Raw genomic sequence first — 21,001 nt, 5'->3', positions numbered from 1 at the left:
CATCCTCTTAATGTTACTTGCAATAGTAGCGTCTTTAACTTCAATCCAAATTTCTTATGTAATTTTCTTACTACTGTTTTTCGTAAATTTTTGCTCAGTTCTCTGTGTGTAAAATGATTCAATCTTTTATCCTTTTATCTGTCAATTATTCACCTTTTAGCTGTTATTTCTATTTCTTTAGCTTCCCAATTTATATGCGTGAATACTTTGATGGGTGCAAATCCATGTTCTGGTATGAGCATTGGATTTGAAATCCTGTATTTTATAGTAGATATATTTTTGTGGTTTCCATGCCATATGTAGTGCAACACCTATTTGTTTGCTCTGGAACTTGTAGTTGGAATTTGGGATGTATTTCTATGCTGCACTATTTAAAAATGTATATTTACTTGGTTTTTTCATATGTTTTCACTAATTGGGGAGTGGTTGATCCATTTTGATACCAACCAGGTTAATAATTTGTATATTCAATAAACAGAAGTCTTTGAGAGAAGCATTTATTTCCACCAGGGATAATAGATAAAGTAAATTCCTTAGAATTTATGTTGCAATAGGTTTGCATAATTTTGTGTTCTTGCTTATGGGATGCTTGTAGGTGAGGGACATTAAATGTAGAACTATCCTCAGAATTTCTAAAAGTAACTGAAAAGGTTAGATTTGAGAATCAATTCAATATTGAGTTCTCTGATTTTTGTTTTTTCATGCTATTGATGCTGTCCAGAGAAAGCTGAGAACTACATCATTATTGCACAGAAATTTTCAACTTCTGATACACATTTTTCTGTCAGAGATGGCTAAAAGAAGTGAATTAAAGGCTATCTGTATAAGACTCTTATTAATGCTTTGGAAGTATGTTCCATGTTCTCATCATGTTTTCTTTTTTGTAGAAAATCTTGGAAACTAAGAGCCAAAAAAGAAGTCTAGTATCATTCAAGATTAGCCCATGTTCCCTGGTTCTCCCATTGTTTTTCAGGCTTTCCTACATTTAGAGCTGTGCTCATACTACTGCAGTTTGTGCAGACAGAAAAAAAATGTGGTGGGAGAGTCTAATGTGAAATATTCTTGGTACTGTTATTCAGAGTATCATTGTCAAGTGCCTTTGGTTCTTTTTACTTCCAATAATTTGATTTCTGGTCGATCATTAGTTTGATTTCAGAGCCAAGAATCTTCAAAAAAAGTGATTTCCAAACTAGAGGCAGTTCACTTTACCCCTAACAGCCTAGACAATGCTTTGAATAATCAACATAGAGAGGTAACACAGAGAAATGAGTTTGGTAAGAGGTATCTTGTACATGAAGGTGAGGACATTAGCCAGAGGTGAAGACATTCCTTCTTTCTACCCTGGTAGAACTTCCTAGGATAGAAGTCAGATTGTGGTGTGTTGAAATTTCCTTTTGAGGCCGTGCTTTGGCAAGATGCTGCCTTGTTGCTTATAAAATGACTAAAGTGTCTACCAAATGCAAGTGCCAAGTCAAAATATGTTCTGTATTTTGGTAATTGTGCAGAAAGAGCACCAGATGGTTCTGATGATGAAGCGCTTTGGGTGGGATCATCAAGTTTTAATGGATGGCAAACTCCAAAAGCTTAATTATCAAACTCTCTAGCAGCATCCTTTTTACTGGAGTGGACAAGTTATTTTCAGAGACAGAAAAGAAATAACTCTGTATTTCTTTGCACGTAGCTGAGTAAAACCCACTTAGCTTCTTTGTAGGAGTATGTGAAGCTCAGAATACTTGGGCCTAATAGAGAGGGTGCCAAGTTATGTTCCAAAGTGGAAAAACTATGTTATGAATAATACTGTTTTTGTTTGAATTGTTTGATATTTTCCCAGCATGCCCAGTTTTCATGGTGTGCTGCTAATGTGTAACTCCCCTACAATATCAATACCCTACATTTTGGGTTCAGGTGTATAGCAGAGTTGTTTATTTTCCACATTTAGTCTGAAATGGCTCAAGAGTAGTCTGTTCTCTGAGAAAATTTTCCTATTGGAGGAATTTGGACAGGCCACATTTAGAGCAAGGAAACTAAAAGATTAAATAGCAGATCTCATAGCACACTTTTAAATTCCTGCAATGTTGCTTGATTTCATAAAGTGAGTCCATTCAAGCTGGAAGTGTTGATTGATTTGTTTCTGTAGTGGTACAATTTGGCTTTTAATTTTAATACCTTCCATTCAAGGCTGGTAACAGCATAGCAGTAACTTGTGTGCTGTAATCACAGAGGGCTTTGTATGTATTTGAATAAAATGTTCTGCGTGTAGATTTTTTTTTTTTTCCATTTGTATATGTTTGCTAAATCCTAGTGATGGTAGCATTTGCTTCCAGTTTTTACACAGGAATACTGTTACCTTTTCCTGAAACTCCGGTTGTTATTGTCACTGAAATAATGGAAAATTTCACCATTCATTACAGGAGTCAGTTTGTTGAAATACATCTTGGATAAGGAATATTTGAGCTAATGGCACCAAGTACAGCCATCACTCACCCCATGCAAGTACTTCTGTAGGATAGGACTGGATCTTCAAAATGCTGTAAAATTTCAGTTTTCTGGAATTTGAGAGTCCTGCAACTTATCCTGCCGCGTAACAGCAAGTAAAACCAGAAGGGCCTAACTGGTTATGTTTTCAGATCATCTTATTTTTTCTGCAGGAATCAGGTTTTAAAAATTGTTGGGACTTGCTACAGAGCACAGCTGCTTCTCCATGTAGGGAGAGATATCAAGAAGACTATCATATATGATTGATGGGAGACTGTCTTGTTGGCATTGAGCCACCTTGCAAAATTTTTTATATAATTGTCTGTTAATTTTTGTACGTGCACTTCAGCAACTTGTGATGAGTTAATCTCGGAATCAGAGTCAGCATGGTTACACAGAGGGTTGATCTGACTTTTGAGAGTAATGTAATTTTTTTAAACTTAAAACTTTTAAAATATTTTAATGGTATTTTTACTGAGTTTTGCAGTTCTACGTGGCTTAGACTGGGATTCTGTTGTTTCTCGTCTCATTAAGTAGAATCTTATTCTCTGATTTTCAAGGAGCTGACTTGTTATTTCACCAACTATCATGCACCAGAATTAGAAATGTGTTCCTAGGTCTTCAAATTATGGCTTGAAAGTTCCACAAACTTTATGTTGGCACTCTGTGCAGAGGAGAATGTCATCCAACTCTAGTATTTTCAAATATTTATCTTGTAAGGTACTTTAAAATTTCTTTAGGAAGTGTTATAAAGGTGCAAAATATATTCTTGTGGTGATTTGCCATAGTAATTTCTGACTTTGAGGTGAATTGCCAGGTAATTATAATTCAGTCAGGTTTTAGAAATTTCTAAGAGGTTAATTACCTCTTTGGGATGAAAGAATAAAGGGCAAAATCCCAGGTCCATTAAAATATTTGTTGTTCTGTGATAAAACATGTACAGGAAGGTTTTAACCCTGTGTCCCCAAAATAGGCACACTTCCCTGTGAATTTGGAGGAATTCCTAGGGTTTGCTATGTTTCTTTGAGGGACCATAATATATTCACACTGCATAGTGTGTTTGCTGGCATTTTGAAAATCCCTGTCTTCTGAGAACTGCAGGCTTTTCAGTCTCTCTGTGGCAATTTACACAGCAATGAGAACAATGGGATCTTGGACATAACCGTGACCTGCAGCATCACCCTGATGCCCTTAGTTGGAAAAAAAAGTGGATTAAGTTATTTGGAATCAAGGAGCAGTCAGCAATAAAATAACTGAAAGTGTAAATGTGACCATTGGAACTCCAACTGGCACTTTTATAGTTTCTTTAATGAAGAAAAAGGAGAATAAGGAAGAGAAGAATAAGGATTAAAAGTCAGAGAGATCATCTGAGAGCATGATCTTGGTTATTGAAAGTGGGATTTCAACATTTTCTCTTTTCTTGATGTCCCAGAAATTTTTCTTTTAAGTTTACCTATGTATAAGTAGTTAACTTTGCAGTGCATTCCAGTGGGTTCAACTGCCAGAAAAAGAAGACAGGGTCACCTGGAAAAAGAGAAATTTATAGCTCAAAGAAGCAAAATGCGTTGAGTTAAAGTAAAATAGAGAACTAGAAAATTTTACAATAATAATAAAGAATAAAAAAGAAGACAACCTACATACTTTATGGCTGCCAGGGATTAGTTATAACTTGTGCTCTAATGATTTCTGGTGGATGTTGCTCCAATGTTCACTCTGGTGTTTGTTAAAAAGAAAATGGATAAAACCACCCTAAAATTCTATAGCAGCTTCATATAGCACAAGTGCTTCCTACAGAACCTTCTTTTTAGAGAAATATAAGTTATTCTCTGTATATTTTTCTTTTCTTCCTTCCTTTCTTTTGTTTAGTTAAGGCAGTGATAAGATCTTGTAATGAGACATGTCAGGCTGATGAGTTAATTTGGTGAAACTTTTAGGTTTGCCAACTTCTTGATTGCGAATTTTTTTTTCTTTTTCTTTTTTTTTTTTTTTTTTTAAGTAAGATCAGTATTCCACTTACATTTTTGAAATATCACATGCAGAACACCTACTAACCACCCCTCTAGCCATCAGCTTTTCATTGCTGCCTGTCAGTATCTTGCTGAGGGCAGGTGCAGATAGCCTGGGGCTCAGAGATGTCAAGCAATGCTGGTAAATGCCTGGAGATATGGTTTTATATGACTATCTGAAGAGGCTATGACTATCTAAATAATTTTCAGCACATGAGAAACTCAACCTTTCCCCCAAACCTGCCTTTAAATTTGTGGCTTGGGACATTCTGTCCTAAAGCGCAGGATAACTCTGACTCAGAGTTTATTAATGTGTGAGTCCTATAAACAGTACAAAAACCAGGCAATGAACAAAACACCCATCTTTTTGGACTGATAGAAAATAGAGATTTAGCATTTTTACCTCTTTGACTTCAATACCCAGGACTGTGCTTAAATTGGAGTAAAGGGTCCTAGTTTAATTTTTTTGATGGGCAGTGTTGCCTGCAAGAATTTATATCTGTGGTGAACATAGTTCTGGTTTCAAAATATCTTGCAGAGGTGAATTTTGCAGAAAAAATAGGAAGTCCAAATCTTTAGATGATAGGCAACAAGTATTTGTCAAAAATTTCAATTCAGATTTTGACAGAGATGTCGTAAGTAAAAAATCCAAGGAATCTGGGGCTACACCGGGTAAAGTCTCCAAAAGGTGTAATGTTGCCAAACTAATAGTTTTACCATTGAAGGCAAATTTCTCTTTCAAGTTGCACTCTTCCCTTAATTAGCACAATTTTTTTTTGCTTTTTTAACTAATCAAGTAGTCATCCTTTAGGAGACACTGAAAGGATGCCAAAAGCTTTTTATTTTGAGGGCTTGATAAGGTAATGTGATTCATATGTTTTTTTGGTGTGATCTATTTGTCCAGCAGGCAAGAGTTAATTATCTTCAGGGCTGATAATTGTAGATAATCAAAAATAGAAGGGTCCTTTGGGCAGAATACAAAGCAATATCCTTGCTGGGGCACTCTGTGCCCACATACTTGGAACAGTTTTCCCACAGAGGATGCACCTGTAAGGTGGGATCCTAACTGAGTGGATCCTGGAAGAAAGAAATTTTATTTACTTATTTTTATAAAGTGCAATAGAGCACCTGGATTTCCTTTTCTCTGATTATAGTGTCAGGATAAATGAATTTCAAAAATGGGAGCTGAGAGGGGAAGTTAGAGTACGACTAACTGGAAAAAACAGATTTTAGCTATAATTATTATGTTTCAGGGTTTCAGGGAAGATATGTAGTAAGGAGGTTTTGTCCCTCAGGGAATCCAGGGAAGTAGACCTGAAGGCAGACATTCTTAAGGCCTTCTAATTGATTTTTATGTCCTACTTAACTAGCTTTGAAAACACTTAGCTTCAGTTACATGGGACTCTCTAAAAGAGAGCCCCAATATTTTGTCTGGATTAATATTAATTTCAATGGGAACAAGTGGCACAACAATATTGTAATATTACAAAATAGATGTCAGAAAAATTGTAAGTTTGTGTGCAGTTGACATCTGCTTTTCCCTTTTCCCTTTTTCTATTCTGTTTTCCTACTTTTTTTTAAAATTTAATTGAAACCAAAAATCTCTATTTTTTTGTTGTTGTTGTTGTTTAAGTACACCACAGTCAGGGCAGGTTGAACCTCCAATTGTCAGGGAAACATCAAATCCACGTGCTATATGGGATAATTATGCTGGAATTTTAAATATGGTCATGTGCTCCCATGCACTAGTATTATTGTTGATATCTCTAAAATATCAGCTCAACATTTCAGCTATCTTACCATTTTTAACTCTTGTAAAATGGCAAAACTGGGCTTTCAGAATTACCACTCCCCCTGCCCCTCTCATATATGTAGATATATATAATATATCTTTGCTCAAGGGTTTTAGTTTCCTGTTACTATTCCAAGCCTTGTCTGTGCATATGTAGGTGTTACACTATAAAAAAAAATTGTACCAAGGAGTTTGCATCTGGTAAATGTAGCACAAGCACAGTTGAGTAGGTGGTTAAGTCAAAGTGCAGTGAAAGAACCTGATGAAGATTTATCCTAAACTCTTTGTGTGGCCTGAGCGAGACAGCGTCAGGCACTGAGGGATGCTAAGTAACTCAAAGCCTCCCTAGTTATCTAAGTTTCAACTCTACATGTTCTCAACTCTGCATAATTCTTGATGCTTTGTCAGGCAAGGAAAATGCAGTCACAGAGTTTGTTTTTATTTTCCTTTCCAGAAAGACCTTTTTTGTTTTGCTCAGAAGAGGTCACCAGTTATATATAAAATATAAAAATATGTGTAGGTAATAGATACAAAAAATAGAGGATAAATAGATACCTGTAAATATAGACAGTTGATTTGCATCACAAATCAATGCAATTCCATTCTGTTGTGTAACTGAATTTCAGTTTGGTCCAATCCAGAGCTCAGGAAGCTAATTAAAGAGAATTAACTGCATGGTGAATTACAGTTTGAATAATATTTTTTACTCTTTATAAAATAAAGAGTATGACTGTTGTTTTCAGTCATATGACTGAGCTGAAAAAGCATACCCTCTTTTAAACATAGTAAGTCAATTCTTCAGCAAAATAATTTTAAACATTGGTCTGCATATGAAAGGGAAGGGAACCTGACACATTATGTATTCAAAAGATAACTGGAGCCAAAAACTCCTGAAAGTATTGTTAATTTTAGTACAATTTGGCGAGAAAAATTACATCCAAGTAGTAAGCTAACAGCTCCTGGTATGTGTATTGTTGCATAAAGGTAGTATTATATAATGAACCAAAATGTTATTATTTTGTGTTAAAGTTGCATCCAGAGATCCCTTATGAGACTGGATTACAGTCGTGCCAGGAGACCCTGCTGTTGTTGCAAGTCCCACTACACACATAGGAAGAGATTAAAAAGATATCATTCCACCTGGTGAGAGGATAGTTGAGGCCCAGGGGAGAAGAGAGAGAGAGAGGGGAAAAAAAAAAGCCAAATATTATAATGCAGGTCAATGCCAACACCATCCTTTCGGTCTTTGCCTGATTTCCACAGGGGTGTGACTAAAGTGTCTCTGCAGAGTGACCCTGGATGTCACTTCCAAGCCCTGTCATCTGCAGCCCACAGCTTCTCCAGGTGTAGAGGGTAACTGGAAGTGCAGTTTGGATCAGCTGTAAAGCTCTCTCTGTACTTGTTGCATCCTTCCAACAGCACCATCCTTGTAACACCAAGGGTTTCTTATGTTTGGAATCCCGCTCATATTTCTTGGGGCTTGTAACGCTGTGACTTTTCAGTCAGGGCTTAATTGACCTGGCAGTGCCTTCAGCACATGGATGGGCACCTGGAAATGCTACAGAAACAGGCCTGTTGTGAAAGCTCCCTCTGTTTCCTTTCGTGCAGTCCTATGGATCAGGAACGCCCCAGCCTGTGGCTGTGAAAACGCCGTGCAGCTCACCGGCAGTTCAGAGGTGCTTTTTGTGTCCCAGCACACCGTGTGAGTGGCAGTGGGCTGGTGCAGGAACTCCAGGGAAATTTGAGTCCCTTGATGTGGGAGCAGGCAGCCAGCAGCGTTTACCACCTTTCCCCGGGCAACAGAGGAGGCTTGTGCTGTCTGCAGCTGATGAGTTATAACTGGAGTTCCTCCTCTCCCCTCGGCCTTCCAAGCAGCGTGGTGTATGTCTTGTGGTTCTTATCTGCTCGAAAGTATGCACACACAGCTTATCAGATCTGGAATGCTAGCACCCTGCCTTTTATATGAAGCAATAAATGCATATTTAGGTATTGCTTTCATCTGCACGGTGAATTAGATGTTTTTGGTGTTTTCAAGTGTAATTTTAGTGGTAGATGTAATAATACATTTAAATTAGTTGTTGGAGATATGCAATACTTTTTTTTTGTGAAAATCCTTTTTAGGCTTCGCAACGTAGCTGATGCTACGTTATGAAGTGATACTACGTATATTTTGTATTCTATACTCATGTCCTGTAATGATTGGATGCTTTACAGATCTGCAAGCAGACAGCAGAGAAACCTTCCTGAATTGCCTGTTGAATACATTTACACAATAACACAATTATTTTTTAAAGAAGAGATGATAAGGAGCTTTTATAGCCAATTATATAATGTAACGCTGCCAGGTAATGTGCCACTACTGAGTGACACCCTTTTGGGAAAGACAGGGAACCACTGTCTGTGGAGTTTGGCAAAAGTGGTGATGTTTATGGGGTTCCTTTTTTAAAGAGGTAGTTTACAGAAACACCATCACTGTATGTGTTTGTTGACATGTTTTTTGTAGGCAGATGTGAGGTTGCTCTAAACTGGAAGTCATGTAGTAGTTTACGTAAGTGCTAACCAGAGCTAAACTGGATTAGAGTGGGTTTGTGGCCAGTCATCTCCAAGTGTGGGCAGAGTGAGCTCATATCTCCCTGCAAAGCTGTGGAGATGAAGCCTATTTTAGGTACTTCTTTTGAGCCTCATTTCTGTAATAATGACATCACAGCTTCTGGGGTGTGGAATTGTAAAGCACACTGCTACAGAGCTCCCTTTTGTGTATTAGGAACTGAGAAGCCCAAGGCAACTTCTGATGAAGGTTGAGCAGAAAACCTCTAACAAAAGCAGCAGCTGAGTTCAGAGTTTTGGAGAGCAATTTTCCCAGTGTATGTGCTGTGGTGTGGCTCTTACCTCCCTGTGATGCAACGTGTGTTTTAAAATGACCACTTGTGGAACAGGTGGTGTGCTCTGATTCCTTCTTTCATGGATCGGTTGACTGCAATCTCTGTTAGGCAGTACAAAAATCCAAATGAAAATCACTGCAGAGGGACTACTTTAAAATGCAGAGTGATAGGGAAACAATGTTGTAGTTACTTAGATTTGGTTGGGCTTTTTGGTTTTTTTGTTTGCTTATTGGTTTGTTTTTTTTCTTTTTTTTTTTTGTCTTTTTTGGCTGTGCAAAGAATGAAGAAGAGCAAAGCTTTAAAGATTTTGAGAAAGAAGCCAGCAAAGGCATAAAATACAATCCCTGAGTGTTTGAACAGGGGTGAAACAAAGGGAAGCTAGCAGGAATATGCTGGTAGTGGTTAATTACTGCATTTGCTTTCCTGTTTCAAAATGATCACGTATGAAGAATACTCTGTGTGTAAGTAAAACATTTTTCATTGAACCGTCTTGAATAAGTATCCTTTACCTGAATAAAGGAAGATTTTTTAGAAATCCAGTTCAAAGGTTTTCATTACAATCAGCCTACTGCCTCCTTCATTTTTGTGATTGTGTCTAGACACACATCATTAATGATGCTTTTATTGTGAAATATTGCACATATAAGGGTGTGAAATTGCTGTGTGATTCAGGCCCTAAATGTGTAGCTTCATTTCTATATTACTCCGTTTTCTCATTTCAAATTATGCTATAATTCTGAAAATAGTTTTTTAACAGTTTTTAAATGATACATATTCTAGTCCCAGCAGCCCACAATGATAGGCCACATTCTCAAATGATATAACATGATGCCATGCTTTTTACTAAATGACTGCTTCCATTTTTTGCTTCCAGGCTTCCTTCATGCTCACTGGTGACTGTGCACAGAAAATGCAGGCTACCTGTAGAGGCTCTATCTTAGAAGAATCAGAATATTCTAATTAAGGATTTTTTTATAGTTTTTTTTCTCCTTTTCAAAACTGATGAATTTTTTTTCTGAAGACCGAGACCTATAGGAATTATTAAGGGTGAAAAGATGACTATTTTATAACTGATATTTGGCTTTTTATGGAATTTTCTTTGGTTCCTAACTCATAGGGTAAACAGGTTACTTCTGTCTTTAATGATGTTCATAATCCATTTTATGTCCAGTGTTGGTGTCAATATGTGCTTGCAAGACAAGCCAAGGCTTAGCTATTTGAAAATGGAGTTATTTAGAAGGATTCTGTTAAATTGTTGGATGGCTGTGTATTATTCTTAGGTCAATGAGAAGTAGTTACCTTTACTAATTCTTTAGCAAAGGTGCCCGAAATCAGAGTGTAAGTTGCTCTTACAGCTTTATTTCCCCCCTTTCATATTGGCATTGGGAGGACAAGTCTTTTATAAGGATGGTAGCAATCTTCTAAACATGCAGAAATTGCAGGTATTCAGAATCTTTTGAAAGCATTTCAACTGCAAAATATCTGAGTGAAATTTCTGGTGGGATTTGTATCAAACAAAACTACAGAATACTTTTAAGACAATTTTCTCCTTGTATATGTTTATGCAAGAGGTCTTCATCTGTGTGGTCACTTGGAATTCAACTTGAGACTTTTTAAGTGAAAACGTAAATGGTTTGAGCTAATAGAATAATTTTTTATTAATGTTGTGATGTTAGTATTTGATGGACAAAAAAGTTTTCTTTGTTTTATTTTCTTCTTTTCTATGTGGATAAGAAACTAGGGTTTATTTTCAGTTTAAGAAAAAGTACTTGGGCATCTAAAAATAATAAAAGTGATGACAACTATAGAATAGAGGAACACAGGTGTAAGAGAAGAAAGAGTAGTGCACAACCACTCAGTCTAATTAGGTCATATGGTTCATGTGTCCGTGTGTTAGCTATATTTTCTTTCTTTTGGGCAGAGAACTGTGCAAGGTAAAATGAGTCCAGGCAGTAAGGAAAAGGTATTTTCTTCCATGTAAACTCTATATACCTCATACCTGAAATGTCACTGTGAATAACTTTCTGGCAGATTAGTCTGTTTTCAGCATTTTCCTTGCACTCTGCTTGTGTTGGTAGACCATGAGTGTTACTGAACCCTTCCTGGACTGCACTATTTTATTAAATTTTTTAAGGGAAAGTGGTTGAAGGACAAGTTGGTTTTGTACAGGCTGCTGAATGCAACAGATACCTCAGCTCTGATGAGTCCATTTGGAACAGACCAGGTCTTGCAGGGTTGGGCTTTTTTCCCCCACCCTGCCCAGCTCCACAATAGGTAAGCCTGCAGCTGATTCACAGTTCTGAGGTGTTATCTGAGCCACAAGCCTTCATTGGCTTGGGATCACTGGGTTCAGCCAGCCCTCTTCTGCCTTTTCCCTCACTTACACTGTAAGAATTAAGGCTTCACATGCCTATTGTTCTGCAGGATTTTTTACCAAACTGAACTTTTCCCCTGGTAGATTACCAGAGTGCTAAAGCTAAGTTTAAAATTTTGTATGTTTAACCTTTCCCCCTAATTGCTTGCCCAGAATAAAGGTTTGGTGCTTTGTTCCTAAATTCTCAACATGAGGTGGTGTGCATTAAAGTGTATTTATACTTTCAGATTAATTAACTCTGACCTTATGAACCACTGTCCTTGTTTAATTGGTGGCTCCAAAGCACACTAATGGCATAAATCAGCTGATAATGAGATTCAGACTTGCTTTTAAAATATATAATAACAACACTGCATTGATAGAGCAAATGAGATTTGTTGACTCTCTGTTGGTATTACAGGAGAGAAGACACAATTAAATGTGTACTTTCAGGATGGGGGAGGGCTTGGTTGGAATGAATAATATGCACTTCAGGGTGGGTGTATGAAATAAGGAGGATATTCTGCATCAAGATAAGTTTGGTATTCTCTCCTTGTCTCTAGGCACTGTGCAGTACTGGCTGGTGCACTTTAGGATACAGAAATGTTGTGGGAAGGTGTTTCTTAAAGATTACTGGGGGCTAAGAAAAATGACAATTTCATCTTTAAATATAGTTACATGTTTTTAAACTGAGCTTACACCCACTGTTTTATGAACTGCAAATTAATCAGATAGCTCCCAGAGAACAAAAAGGTTTTGACCTAAACTAGTTGCCCAGGCTCCATTACTATTTTCAGTTTAATGTTACCCATATCCATCCTCACATTTTGGAAAGAAAACAAGGGCTGTGCAACAAAGTTTCTTTGTTTTGCTAAGAACTAAAAATGTGCTGTATGTAGACCAAACAATAAAAATAAACTACTGAACTACCTTCTAATGCATGGGGGTTCTGGAGAGAGGAAACCATGGATATTTAGAGGCATAAAGTGAGTCATTGTGCTAGTTAAAGAATTTTATAAGGCGAGCTCTGTGGGTTTGAGTTGCATCTGTTACCTTTCCAACTAGAACTGAGGGGTATGCAGGAAAAAGAATGTTGGATTTAATCATGCCTTATAGTGACTGCATTGTACTTAGGCTAAGCTTCTAACGGGAATCTAGACCATAAGAGAACAAAATCGTTAGTCTTTCTTCTTTCTATAAGTTTTGCCTTAGATGGGCTCCAATTAAATGACCTAAACAATAATTTACACCAGGTAAGCTGCAAAATGCTGTTAACAAACTACTTAAATTAAAAAAAAAAAAAAGTAATGTGTTCTGTAACACTTGAGAACATAAAAAAAGAAAAATCTCCAAGCCAGAAACCCCCTCACAGTTATTTTCCTTATTAAAAGATAACCATGCTTGCATTTATGACAGTTCTTAGAAGCCATAATAGACTGGGTTGCTATGGTGTGAGATGCAGAACAATGAAATAATTGTTTCTCTTGGTATTGGCTTCCTGGAAACAAATTCTGGGTAAATTACTTGGCTGAAAGTGTGACAACAGTCTTGTGTTCTGTTTCATTTGGTTCATGGTTAAAAATCGTAACTATTTTATAACAATAAAAAAGTAACGCTTATCAGTTCTGGGCTTTCTTTTGTTTAAGCTTTTTTTTTTTTTCCTTTTATATTTTCAGGTCAGTTTCATGAATTCAAAAGCAACTTACCAGTGATTTCTGGGAGCTGGGGCTGATTTTCTTGTGTATTTGTAAGTATTTATTCTTTTCCTTGTTATGTGCATCTTTCTAGTACTCTTTTGACATGGGGAATGGAAGAAATTTTGAAATGTCACTGTTGTATTGCAGTTTTAGCATGTTCATTTAGCAAGAGTTTGACCTCACTACTTTTAAACTTTTCGTAGATTTCTTTTTGCTACCAACTTATGCTTCTGCTATTCAGAGGAGCTACAAATACTGAATTAACAGTAAATACTATTATTTCAAGCTTTGTTTTGGTTTTTGTAATAATAACAATGGTGGGAGAAAAGCTTACAGTAACACATCAATGGTAGCACTTGCCAACGACACCACTGCATCATGTTTTGCGATGAAAATCATTTCTAGAAAAGAACTGGGGCTGTAACTCAAGACAGACAGGACTTTTAGGGGAAATGCTGTGAGGTGTTATTGAGGAAACACTAGGATGATCAGCATCTGCTGAACTAGGAACACATTTTTGTATCCCTTGGAGAAATCTGGCCTTTATGATTTCAGCAAAATCATGGTCATTGAGGCCACAGCTCAGGAACGTATTTCAGAGTATGGCCAAGTTCAGATACATCAAATGGGGCTACACCTAAACAGAAATGCTTTGAGAAAGGGAAAGCCAGAGGAGAGGATCAGGAGGAAGATAGTTATTCATGAAACAAATAGAAAGCTTTCAGAATTGCTGTTTTGGATGGTCCTCAGCTTTAGTCAAGTATAATAAGCAAAATCTAATGGGCCCTAGACTTGACATGATATAAATTATTGCAAAACCTCATGTATGATGTAGTATAAATAAAACCAATCTATGCAGCTTGTCCTCTTAAGTCACAAATATAGTTTATGAATAAATATTTATTCAATCATTTGTGGGAAAAGATGTTCACAAAACTGCATTCATCAGGGAAAAAATATGGCTGGTTCTCCTCTCAATATGGAAATGTGTTCAATTTGTACTAACCCTTCCTCTTTACAAATGTTCATTTTCACATATGGTTTTACTATTCTATTTGCACTTTCCTTCATTTACAGGTCAGCATTTTTTAAATGAACATTCTCAGTCAGAGATAAAGAAAATATTATCAAATAAGATAAACAGTTTAAAACCAAGTATTACCATTGAAAAATAGTTCTGAGAAGGCAATATAAAGTGATTACTGAATTGAGAGTGAGGAATTTGTTATATTCTTTCTGGCTTTGCTACTGCTTATTTTTTTTAAGCAATCAGTTTCTTTTCTTCATTTTTCTCTTTTACAAATGGAAGTAGTAATATATTAATCTATAAAAAGAGTAGCTCTTTATACCTCAATGTAGAGCACACTTTCCAAGGAAAAGGAATATTTCCAAAGAACAAATCCAGTCATAGTTTCATGGTGAAATTTTTGTGTACCAAGCTAATTGGGTGAGAAGTTTTAAGTACTGTTCAGTTCATGTTCATGTAGTATTACAAACATAGAAAGGGCTTTAGTAATTATATTTTGGGCTGCTGGTCTGAGTCCTGCTCTTCTCGACTGACATCAGCAAAGAGCTGCAGTAAAGTGATGTAAAAAGTACTTTGAAAACCATCCTTGTGTTTAGGTCAATCCAGTAAGTACCTAAACTTCCAGGAGAGGTATGGGCTGCTTTGATGCCACCCCTGCACACTGGCTGTTGCAGGGAAGGCTGTTAGCACAGCTGAGCCCATATTGTGGCCATGAGAGCTGGGCCCTGGTTCAGCAGCCTGAGCATCGAAGCTGAGGTGATGGCTGCATGAAAGGATGAGCCACAGCCTGGCCTGTCCCTGGTGTCCTCTGCAGCCCAGACCTCAGTCACAGTGACAGCAATTGGGGGAGAAGCCAACACCGTGCTGACTGTTCTTCTCTGCTTAAATGACTCATTCTAGTGTTTAGCACTATATATCTAGAAACATATGCTAACCTTAAGTTCACATAAACTGAAAATAAAATGAAATGTAGGAGGTACAACTGATGGATTCAGCCCTGTGTTCCTCACATACTGAGAAAAACATTGAAGTACAGCTTCTGCAGTAATACAGGCTTAGATCTTAAATCATCTCTTATTGTACCTCTCCAAACTTACAAATACTCTGTACATGATTTAGGCAGATACAGATTCTTATTATGCAGCAACAGGACTATGCACAATGTCACAAATGAGACTGATAAAATAGACTAATAGGACAGGCTGTGACCTGAGGTACCTTTCCATTTCAAGATTTGATTTCTGCAATATACTATAATAATAAATTCTTATTCATGTGAGCTGACCATGGAAGCGGATGGACTCAGGATCAGGGCCTGAGGCTGAGCAAACAGCCCTAAGCAAAGGAGGAGGTGGGAGCTTTGGGGGCTGGTGTGGAAGACAAGAAGTTTGCTTGTATAAGGGGTTTTGAGAATAAATTCTAAGCAGTATTTAAAAAATGCAAATGAGAAGAGTATACCTTTTTTCATGTTATGCTGTAATATTTGGGCATGTTTTCATGGCATGTTTGTTTGATCTGTACTCCAAAGGGAAGGAGTGCAGATCAGTGCTGGGAAGATTGATCTTTGAAACTCTGCAGATTTTTTTAAGGGAATAGAGCAAGATCAGCTAAATGCTGCTATAGGTCTATACCAAAGCTATTTCAACCAGGGGCTATAATAACTTTTTCCTCAAATTTTTGAAAGTTTTGTCATAGATGCATTCTGCTGTAACATGTAATTACTTGGATCATCCACTTCAGGCAACTTTGGGATTTTTGGTCATATTTGGCTAGTTTTGTTCAGGGGAAAACAGGATTGATGATTCATACAAAAGTAAATTTCATGGAAAATGTGACATTTGTGCTTTTGTTTTATGCCCACAGTGTAATTGTCCTAACTAAAGGTTACCTTTTTTTCAAGAATGTGGTTTTAACGTGGTTTAATTTATTTAATTGTTCTTCTCAAGTAGGTTTGTCCAGTAGTAAACTGCAATAGTTATTTAAAGATATAAATGGCAAAATAAATATCATTTAATAACACAGCATTTAAACCCAATTTTGCTTGTACATCAGCAGTTAGATACATCTTGTTACTAGCAGTTCAGTTTCTGTGTAAACATTTTATTGTGGCTTGGCTACAATGTGAAAACACAGACAGAGTGAGAGAAATAAAACCTGAAATGAGGGGGTGTTAAAGCCCATGAAACTTCAGTGTCTTGAGCTCTATAGTGAAAAACCTGTGTTGAAAGCATGGCAAAAGTATAATTTTATTTGGTAATGAAATCAAATTTCTTTGAAAACGAACAACAGGATTTTAATTCTAAGAAGGTTTGAGAACAGAACCAGAAACACTTAGGGAACACACACATGCACACATGTTATGACACAGCAAAACTGACATTATGGGTAGGTAAATTTTATCTTTTCAAACACTCTAATCAGCATATTAACAGAAGCATGCTTTGCTTCAAACTCAATATTTGATATTTTTCCCCAGTCTTATTTTTAAGGCAACATTTATACTTTTTTTTTGTTTAATTTAGACTGTTTCTATTTACGCCATGGAGCATGTGACCAAATGGATTTGTGTTTTGTCTTTCTTAGTTAAAAGGAGAAAATTATTTAATTGTAACTGTTTGTATAACAAGTCAAAGAAAGCACAGCTTATTGGGAGCACATGAAGACATAGGTCTTTGGTACTATTACCTTATGGGTTTAAATGATAACAAGTGATGTTCTACTGGATTACAGTTAATGTATTTGGGAAAATTTATGGTCTCTACTTTCCACAGAAACAATATACTGAACCCAAGTCTCAAAAAGTTGGTCTCCATTTTTCTCTTCACAAGACCGGGTGTTAATCAGCATTTTGGTCAGGGAGATGTTTGCCAGCTTATCACATACCTCTTCCTACAAAGAGCTGAGTGTTTCAAAGTTCCTATTAAGACAGCACAGTGGTGCCTAACTAGAATCTCTGTTGCTGCAGCATCCATACCCCTTTTGGCATGTGTGTGCTGCAGGTACCAGAGGCCTTTATTCTCTTCTGCATCCTCTCCTGCTGACACTGTGACAAGCTAATGTAAAATAATCTGGTTGAACCACCATTTAACTAGACCCTCAGCAATTTGAAGCTCTTTTTTCCTGGGTTTGTTTTATAAATGGTGAATATAAAATTGATTTCTTGTAGAACCCTATCTTGTTTTTATGTAAGGGTTGCAACACACAAAATTCCTAGTAAGAAACAAATTTCCAGTATATAACATGTGGTGTAAATAAATAAAAAGAACACACCCGCCTTGAAGAATTTTTTTCTCTGAGAATAATTTCCTAGATGTACATATTTTAGATATTCTTAAGAGACAGTAAGCTAAGCAGAAAGAAAGTGGAGGTGGGAAAAGCATTTCTTTATCCTCAGCTAAAACCTGGTGCCCAAATACATTTGCCAGTGAGGATCTGATAGATGCATTGTTGCATCCATCCAGAGCTTTGTAGCTGTACCTGAAGAGAGGGAGGTGTGGGGAAAGGACTCAAGGGGAGGGAAAGGTGGCTGAGACCCTCCTTTGCTAGAACAGGACAGAGCTCAAATACCAAAAGTCCCGTTTGCTTTTCAGTATCTGAAGTTCTCTCTCCAGCCTGTGCTTCCAACTGGGATGTCTGATGGACTTCCCTGTGTGATTTTATCCCAAGCTGTTTGGTTGTGGGAGGTCACCTAGGGACTTGTAGTTTTAATGGAAGGAAAGTCTGTTGCCTGATGCTGGCACAGAAACCTGCTCCTATCTCAGCTCCCCTTTACCTTCCGAGTGCAGCAGACATTGTTTTGGCTGCTTCTCTGCTGACCATGCAGGCTGTTTCTTGGTAATAAGTAAACAAATAAATGGGTACACAGAATACTTGTATTGTGAAAGCATTGTATTCATTTTAGACAGTTTTTCCTATAATAAATAATTCACTTAAGCTACTTTTGCGATTTTGATACTTAGCATAGCACAGAAATCTCCTTCAGTTCTTTATGAAGAAAGAAATGTATGGCACAAGAGAAAATACACAGAATAACAGTTTTAATTTACATAAACCCAAGGGGTTTCAGGCTATAAGACTCTTTAGCAGTTACTGGGACAAGGACACCAGTGTGGGCAAGAGCACCATCCAAGCAGCTCCTGAAACATTGCACAAAGACAGGGGCCACATGTGTTGTCTTTGCTTACTTTCTGGTGAAAGTTGAACCGCTTAGTGGAGCTGCTGCTAGAATTGCTTTTTCTTTTTCCAAGGGCTGTCATGCTCTGTGTTTAAGCGGGGCTTCCTCTCTCTGCTGCTGCTCCATATGTGTGCTGGATGAGATCCGTGCAATGCACTAGATCCATCTGCTGTCTAAAAACCCCTTTGCGAAAGTGCTAAGCTAGAAAATGCAAATCCTCATCCAAACAATTCTATATGCTGTTGAAGTTGTGTGCAATGCTTGGGAGAGTGGAATAGGAAGGATTTCTGTTCAGAAGCCCAATTAAGAATGTAGAAGCAAAGTACTTGCACAAAGCCATACCTGGACAAGTTTTCAGTAAGGGATTGGCATTTACATAGACAAAATATTTCTGGAAGAAATGGTTGTTCATCACAAACCCAAAGTTTCTGCTAATTTAATAACTACAGTGCAGCGTCTTAGGAAAACTGTAAAGAGAATTTTCTCTAAGCCATGCTGTGAGTAATAAATTATATACAGTATTTCTCATTTTACGTAAATAGGACAAAGAATGTCTTATTCTACACTAGAGATGAACAATACCAACAGTTGATGTCAGCATTAACTTTTCAAATCATATTACTTACAAGGGAGAGGGTTATAAAGTGTCCCCAGACAGCTTCATTTTCTCTCTGTCTTCCTAATGCCCATATACCAATGGCTGTTTGATTCATTTATTGACATAAAACAGAATTGCTTAGAACTAACCACTCATTCATCATAATCACAGTTACAAGAGAGAGCAGGGTAAGAGGTTAACTGCTTGATAGATGTATCAAGATCTTTGGTATATACCAAAGCCTGACTCAATAGGAATCTGATAATGGTCTGCTGAAGGTAAAACATAACTGTTAATAGCTAAATTAAAAAAATTGATAAAGACTGTGCTGTAAAACACTCACATTTCTTAAGTTAATTAAAAAGTGCTGATCAAAGTGAAGCCCATATTAAAAATGTTACTTTAGGATATTAAAGATAAGATAAAGTATAAAGGTCAGTTTTAAAAATAAGTGCTTTCAAAAATTTTTTCCATAATTTTCTTTTCTTCTTGGTAATCCTTTAATTATTAATTAAAATACAAATAATTTGAAAATGTTAATTTGTTACTTTTAGTATTTTAAGTTCATGTACAGTGTTGAGGAATTGATATTTTTGTGTGTCCACATTAACAAGACATTGAGTAAAATCAATTTGAAGTAAGTGGGAGCAGCTTCTGTTCTTAATACATGCATGTGATGGATTCAGTAGTGTGCATCATTAAATATTCAAAGGCTACACTTAATTGTGTAAATATAATCCTGGCTCTGAAACTTGGTCTCAGAGATGCTCCCTGCAGGATCCAAAAAGCCCCAGGGAGTAATTAATCCAATTCTCCAAAGCTAAAACAAAGCAGGTTACATGAGTTTTATCACTCACTTGAGCCTTTCCCAATGAAACATTTCACAAAGTGTAAAACTTCACTCAAAGTTGTTTTCAGGAGCTGACACATGGTCTTGCAGAAGACCTGAAGTCTTGTAGGGCAGTGGAATGAAAAGGAAAGAGTAGCTGGCAAACTGGCTGTGTATAGGAAATTCCTACTTTAGTATATCTTTTCTATTCAAATGTTTTACTAGTTTGGAATATAACAATTTTTTAAAAAGAATTGGTTACTGATAGGACACAACTACTGAATCAGTTAGATCTGCTGAAATGATCAGAGTAAATCTCAGGAATCTGAAGCTAAGCATAGTAAAGGGAAGTGAAGTAAAAGTTCCCCCCCATTTAGAGGATGATGAGGGAAACATAACCACGCACATTCAATTATCTGTTTTGCTAAATTCCTAAAAAAAGTTGTAAGACCTTTATGCTCTTATTCCAGATTCCAGATTTGTACATTAGATAACATATGTGTGTCCTCCTCGCAAGTCATCTTGAATAATTATGGAAAAATAATAATTTCTCTTCCTGTAATTTTTAAAACAGAATTTATACATTTTGATTGCCACCATTTGCATTATGGTTTTGTTTGATGTTGTGCAATATTGAGCAGTAAGTTATAACAATAATCAGTGTTGTGCACCGTTTTAAACATTTAGGCAGAGTTCACACATTCAAAGAGAATTATTTTTTAAGACCTCATAGATTCTTGTACTTCATCCCAGGAACATGCTAACCTAGCCCTTTTTTTTAAAATATATTTTCCTCCCTTCTCTTTTTAATTCTGGTGTTTTGTTTCTGTGTGTGAATATACTCCTTCATTCCTCCAAAACAGCCATCCCTTCGAGATGTCTGTTGTTCATGGGTTTTTCCTCACCCACCCACCTGCCATTAACTATTTGGTTACCACTTGAAATACTTCATCATCCAGATTCAAACTCATTGTCCTGTGGCCATTGTTGCTTAGCAGAACACCCATGCTTGCTTTCTACACAAACACACACACAAATTAATAACTGAGTGGAACTCCTCCTCCTCTGTGCTCCAGAAGGAGCTGCTCCAAAAAGAAGCCATTTATAGTATCAATAAGCTGCTTCTCCAAACCATGTACAGATGTGTTATTCAACCAGTTAATATTGG

At 36.9% G+C, this 21,001-nt stretch overlaps 1 protein-coding gene across 3 annotated transcripts in view; it reads left to right on the top strand.

Moving 5' to 3' along the window:
- Positions 1-21,001, top strand: part of SOX6 (SRY-box transcription factor 6) — a 370,587-nt gene that overhangs the window by 41,791 nt on the left and 307,795 nt on the right. For all 3 annotated transcript variants that reach the window (XM_077179864.1, XM_054635990.2, XM_054635992.2), the window contains exon 2: positions 13,185-13,255. The gene's annotated coding sequence lies outside the window, so the exon portion shown is untranslated. The remainder of the gene's footprint in view (positions 1-13,184; positions 13,256-21,001) is intronic.

Source organism: Agelaius phoeniceus, chromosome 6, assembly GCF_051311805.1.
Source record: "Agelaius phoeniceus isolate bAgePho1 chromosome 6, bAgePho1.hap1, whole genome shotgun sequence".
Taxonomy (NCBI): Eukaryota; Metazoa; Chordata; class Aves; order Passeriformes; family Icteridae; genus Agelaius; species Agelaius phoeniceus.
The sequence above is the reverse complement of the archived record's forward strand: the minus strand, read 5'-3'. Positions and strand labels throughout refer to the sequence as shown.